The following is a 6,503-nucleotide window of genomic DNA, read 5'->3' as shown; positions in this document are numbered from 1 at the left end:
CATCAGGAGAAGGGGGGAGAGGGGGAAACCTTTTGTAGTGATAATCAAGGTGGGCCATTTCCAACAGTTGACAAGAAGGTCTGAGGAACAGTGGGGGGTGGGGGTGGGGAATAAACATGGGGAAATAGTTTTACTTCGTGTAATGACCCATCCACTCCCAGTCTCTGTTCAAGCCTAAGTTAATTGTATCCAGTTTGCAGATTAATTCCAATTCAGCAGTCTCTCGTTGGAGTCTGTTTTTGAAGTTTTTTTGTTGAAGAATTGCAACTGTAAAGATTTCCCCTTCTTTGTCCCAAGTCAGGTTTTGCTCATTGTGGAGCAAAGTCAGATCTATAAAGGAAGCAATTCACTTTCAACAAAGATGAACTGGTGAGGTATCTGCCACCCAGCTTGGCAATAGTTACCAAGTATTCTTGTCTTGCATTTTAGTTGACCTTTAGGAGCTGAGAGCATTGATGTGTTTGTAACACTGACAGACCCTGGTCGTCGGCAGGCAGGATCAAACCGATGACTTCTGGAATTTAGTGCATGAGCCTCTACCGCATGAGCTAAAAGCCAACTGCCTGTTAGCTGAGGCTGTAGAGCAGACTCATTTTATCTCTCTAAGTGGTCTCGGTGCCACTAGATGGGACACACCACCACGCCCAGAAGGTGTATGGGTTACATGTTCTTTATATATGCTTCATTGTACTGTATTTACAAAGTAGTGGGTGCTGGTGGCAGAGCTATCTTAGTAGCTGATTCTAGAATTTGATTCCTGTGGAAATCCAATTAAGCACACACCGGGTTCTTTTTAGAAACAACTGCAGGATGTGCCCCTTGGCCAGGCCTTCCAAGTGAGTGGTGGAGTCACAGGCCACCACAGTGTTTGACCTCTCTTTTTAAGACTTTGAATGTCTCTATTTAAGACTTATGATGGGCACCAAATAGACACTTGTGATAGCACTTACTTTATTCTAGGGAATGGCCCATGGCTACAACTGGTAGGAAAATCTCCATTAAAACAAAATTTGGAATACACATAGAAAAAAATGAAAAGGAAATATCATGAGATTTGTTTTTGTTTTGCAACCAGCTTCATGCCTAATATTCTGGTGGAGAGCACTACATTTCAGAAGGTTTATGAGCAACAAAGGAAGATAAAATGACACCTTTAGTCGATTAACAAATAATACACAGTTATGCAAGGTTTGAGGCCTCATATTTGCATTTGCATTCTACAGTTGTATTTTGTATTTAAAAAGCTTCATTTTTATAATAGGAACTATCCCAGAGCCCGATTCTACAAACCATTATTCACAGAGAAACAAGTGGCCCCATTAAAGTTATTGGTGTGAGTAAAGATGTGAAGCAGTCATAGGACTATTAGTAGGAGTAAAGATGTCATTTGTATTGACACAATATTATTCCTACAGATACGCTATCTCTCAAACAGAAATTATGGACTTGGTGCAGGAATTACTGGGTGAAATTCTATGGTTGTGTGATACATGGGGTCAGACTTTAGATGATTATTATAATTCCTTGTTACCTTAAAACCTATGTTTCTAGGGTGTCCAAAGTCAATTAATCAAAAATATCTTTTCTTTCTCTAACTTCTGTGATCGCACATATATTTCACCGTGATGCTCAGAAATTTGCCAGTACTTAAAGGAAAGCAGTCCTTTGACATGAAAGCTTGCACATTGCCAATTTTTGTTGGCCTAATTAAGTTGTTTCTTATCTACCTCATCTTCTGTTTCCTTGGCAGACCAATATGGGTTCAAAGATTTTCAGTAATAAAGGAACAGACGTTACACATGTCATTAGTTTGTTTTATCATAGCAATGATGGACATTTCCACATACTCACTTGGAGCAGATTTTGGAATATTGCCCAAGCCTGTTATTTATACGAGTAACACATTTTTCTTTCAGCCAAAAAACCTCTTTTGTTACCCTGATACTATGTTCCTGGCCTTAGACTACCTATTTAACAAATAAGTTGTACTCTGTCCTTGAGTCTCACTGTTTGATCCCAGGTTATTAAGCTCTTACTGTTATTCTGGCATGATGCTAGAGGTGGAGAAAGCCATTTTCAAAAAATTCATAGCTCTGGTCCAGAGTCCTGAAAAACTCTACAGCTGTGTATAATTCCCCCCTGTATAGAATAAGAGCGTAAACCTATTGGCACATTTCTGATAGCTTTGGAAACATGGAGAAAACCCGCTTTTTTTTAAAGCTTTTCCCATCGGTGACTTTCTTGGTTTAAATAGTTTCTTAGGGTCACTGAGGTGGAATGGTCCTGTAAATCTGCTGCCTTTCACTTTGCAGAGCATTGAGTAAAATCTGGAAGGTCAGGGTAATTTGTTAGGGATACTGTTGAGATCAGCCCCACGGGTTCCCAGCATCAGAGATCAGAGACAGAATCCTGCTCCCTAGACAGCCCAGAAAGATGTTGCTTTTTCCTGTCACCCAGCAACATTTTTTAGCTAGATGTATATTAACTGCGGACAATTTTCTCTGCATATGCTCTCATTGAGTGCCTGTATAAGTACCATGCTCATGTACAATCACAACACACACACAGAGTGCGTATATAAGTGTATGTTAGGGAGAGTAAAACTCCCTCACAATGTTTATAACGTTATTTTAAGCATGCAAATCTTCTCTTATAAGTTACACTCATCTTTACCGAGGGAAAATCCATTTTTAGTCATATTCTTCAAGCTAAAGAGAAGGCTGGGTTTTGTATTGCAAATAGAAAAACCTTCCAGTAGTCAGGCAGGCTCAAATTGCTGCCCAGTGTTATCTTTATGTGGGTTTTCCCCCCACACCAAATCTTTCCTTTCCTTCACTTTCAACTCACTCTGCAGTTGCTTTTTATTTTGTCCACTTTCTTCCCCTTTTCAACTGCAATTTTAAAACTAGGGTATCTTTTCCCTTTTCTCCCCTGCAACCTATCCTAAGGAAAGGACAAACCCATTAACATGCTAGTGGGCCTAAAATAGGCAAAACAAGTTCACTATTATGGAGACACAGCTATTTTTTCCATAGTCCACATTCCTAAAATAAACATCCTGACTCCTAGTGCAAACTACTCATGAGGCCTTAGAGCACATCCCCCTTATGACATCTTGGGGAGATTACATTATTCACCACAGATGAGCCCAGCATCACTTTCCTCACAGTTTGGTTCCCTCATAATTCCTGTACTGAGGGCATGCAGCTGTGGTTTTATCTTTGCTAAGCAAAAGTGTATTAACCCTCTGCCTGCCAACCCCTGGATGGGGGCTGCATACCTTGGTCCAAATTCTGACCTCCACACCACCAGTGTTATTCTTGGTGTACTCATCAATCACATACAGCACATACAGGGACCCACAGACAAAACAGAGCTAAGAAAGAGAAACCATTTGGCTCCACACAGGCATAGCTCTCTGCCTACAAGGAGCACAATGCAGGATTGGGGCCTAACACAGGCAGTCAGAAATTTTCAGATAAAACTATGGAGAGGCAATGAGATACCTCCTGAAAGGAAGAAAATGACAGAGATATATTTAGACATTAACTTTCACAAATTACTCCTTGTATCCTTTTCTTTTAATTAATTTTTATCAAATCACTGTCTGTGAGCGGAAACAGAAGGGAAATATTGCTGAAATGTTGGCCGGTAGCTATTTTAACTTCTAAATATAAATGGTTTACAAATACAGTAAGGCTGTGTGAGTAGTTCTGTTTAAGTGACCCATATGTAGAACATGACACTCCTGCCAAACCGTTTTTTCTCCAAGGGCCAAGCAATTTCCAGTCAGCATCCTGGTTGTTGTATACATTAAGAATGTTTAGTTACGATACAGCTAACACACTAGTTTCTCAGTGCCATTCTGACTGCTTTGGGCCATTCTCCCAGGCATAATGCTGGCCTAAGGGACCAGTTCAGGATGGAATCGCCTAAGAGTGTACAGCATGTGGGCCGTCTCTGGAAGGAAAATGAGTCCAGATTCTGGTGCATCTTTATACCTGGGTGCTTTAATGGACTCTTGAGGATTTAGCAGCCAAGGTTAGGAAGAGGTGGCACTATCTGATGCTGAGGACCAGGCTGGTGTTTGTTTGGTCCCAGGATTGGAGAGGAATACAAGTGGCATAAAACCATCTGCCCCTGACTTCTGAGTTGCATTATGCGGAGCGTGATGCTGCCCAGGACTGTGGCCACTGTATTTTTGAGTTGTCACTGAATGACAGAAGTGAGGTGAAGCACGTGTGAGAGAAGGATATGTGCCGCTATAAAACATGCCCCTCTCTAGGGACAGCATGGATCTCACAGTTATCCCATATCACCACTGCAACACCACACTGTTCACATGTATGATGGAAACCTACTACCTTTTGCTCCCTACTTTGCCCACTGCTCTGTACTGACCCATACAAGCTACCTCCCCTTCAGGCACTTCTTGGACTTTCACCCCCTTACATTCTTGAATACTCAGATTAATTCCCCTTGATCATGGGAAACAACAGCAAACTTTTTGTTATGGACTCTTCTGTTTAACTTTGTATGATCCTTTGATACTAAGGTAAAAGGTGTCTTAGAACAACCTGCATGGACAGAGGCATTGGTAATCTCCTGCCCTTCTTCCACTTCGCCCTATATACTGTAGTCGGAGTCCTTTTTCTGACCCAGTCTGCCATGTCCCTCCACTCCACCTTCAAATTTCCCCTTAAATCCATCTAATCCAAAAGACCTACCCTAGTGCTGCATGCATTGAAGACATAAATCATCACAAAACAGAAAAATCCTGGAGCTAACCAGGAGTGTTCTTGATCACCCTGCTCAATCGCTTGGATTTTCATTACTTCCCATCTCCTAGCCTTGATATGCATATGACTTGCTTAGGGCCAGATTCTGCATGGGGCACAGCATGGGAGGAGGACATAGAGTCTTCCCTAGCATTTGCATGACTCACATGCAGAATGACTGTCCTTGCATTTTTGAGATGGGGAGAGACCATTCTGTCCCTTCTCCCTTGGCCTTCATCCTTCCCACCAGTTCAAAAGAAGAGGGAAAGAAGCTGCACACTGACCCTGCCCTCTCCATGCCCTGCACCAGTCCACAAATCGGGACCACCATAGAGAACACTGCACCCAGCACAGAAGCATTGTAGCAGATATGCTTCCCAAGCACAGTGGGGACTTCCGGGAGAGGTCTCCTTGAGATAGAATGCATCCCAGTGCTCCACAGTGCAGGGTGGAACCACACTGACCCTTATTTTGAGCTGTGCACAAATGTGACTGAAAACTCTTAAAAGCAAGGACCCTGTCTTCATACATTTTGGTAAAATACCCAGCACTCTGCAGCACAATAATAATAATGAATGAGATTAATAATTCAAGGTCTTAGAAAGGCCAGCCTTTATTTAATTTATTTATTTAAATGTATACTAAACTGCTAAAAAGAGTTCCCCTCCTAAGGCTCTGGGCACTCTTGATGTTCTTTAAAATAAACAGTTGTACATACTGGGCGAAATTCAGAAGGGAAGTAAGTGGAATACCTTACACCTTATTCTTCTTCTACCGCACCCATGTTGCACCAATTTAGACTCTCAGGCCATGTCTACACTACCCGCCAGATAGGCGGGTAGTGATCGATCCCCGATCGCTCTGCTGTCGACTCCGGAACTTCACCAGGGCGAGAGGTGGAAGCAGAGTCGACGGGGGAGCGGCGGCCGTCGATCCCGCACCGCGAGGATGTGAAGTAAGTGATTCTAAGTCGATCTAAGATATGTCGACTTCAGCTACGCTATTCTTGTAGCTGAAGTTGCGTATCTTAGATCGATCCCCCGCACAGTGTAGACCAGGCCCTAGTCTAGACTCCCTTCAAGTCACCTCTGAACATCACCTATTTTCTTAGACTCTTTCCCAAAAAATGTAACTTACCCCTCACACGCATACTTCACCTCATAATTTGGACTTCAGAGTTTACTTGAGTGGAAGGAAGTCTAGGTTGGTGAATTCCACGCCAACGGCCAAAAGAAGACATATAAAAAGGAAAACAACTACTGGGGGGTGTACAGAATTGAGCTTTGGGCCTCACTTTAGCCATCATCCTCAGCATGTAATAAGTTACTTTGGTTTATATTAATAAATGAGTATGAATAGATCTAAGGGAATCTAATGGAGTCATAGTCTAAGGGAACCTTAGTGAATGTACAGATAATATACTTTATATCACATTACACAAAACAAAAGGCCCCAAGCTTGCAATTGACTGCTCACTGGCATATCTCTGCAACTGTAAGGAGCGCCACTGAAGTCACAGGGGTGCAGCTGTGTGCAGTCAGTTACAAGATCCGTACCACATTCCGTATTGGCCTGATGGATGAATGGAAATGTTTTGATCATAAAACGCAGCACTAAAAAAATATTTGGGTATTTTAAAATGAAAGTATCTGGTCAGGAGTTAATTTGCAGCAGAAGGATGTGGCTATAGTACAGTGTATCTAAATTAAACATTTTAAATGATTA

This window comes from Natator depressus, chromosome 3 (genome assembly GCF_965152275.1).
Source record: "Natator depressus isolate rNatDep1 chromosome 3, rNatDep2.hap1, whole genome shotgun sequence".
Lineage (NCBI taxonomy): Eukaryota > Metazoa > Chordata > Testudines > Cheloniidae > Natator > Natator depressus.
Note: the sequence above shows the minus strand (reverse complement) of the source record.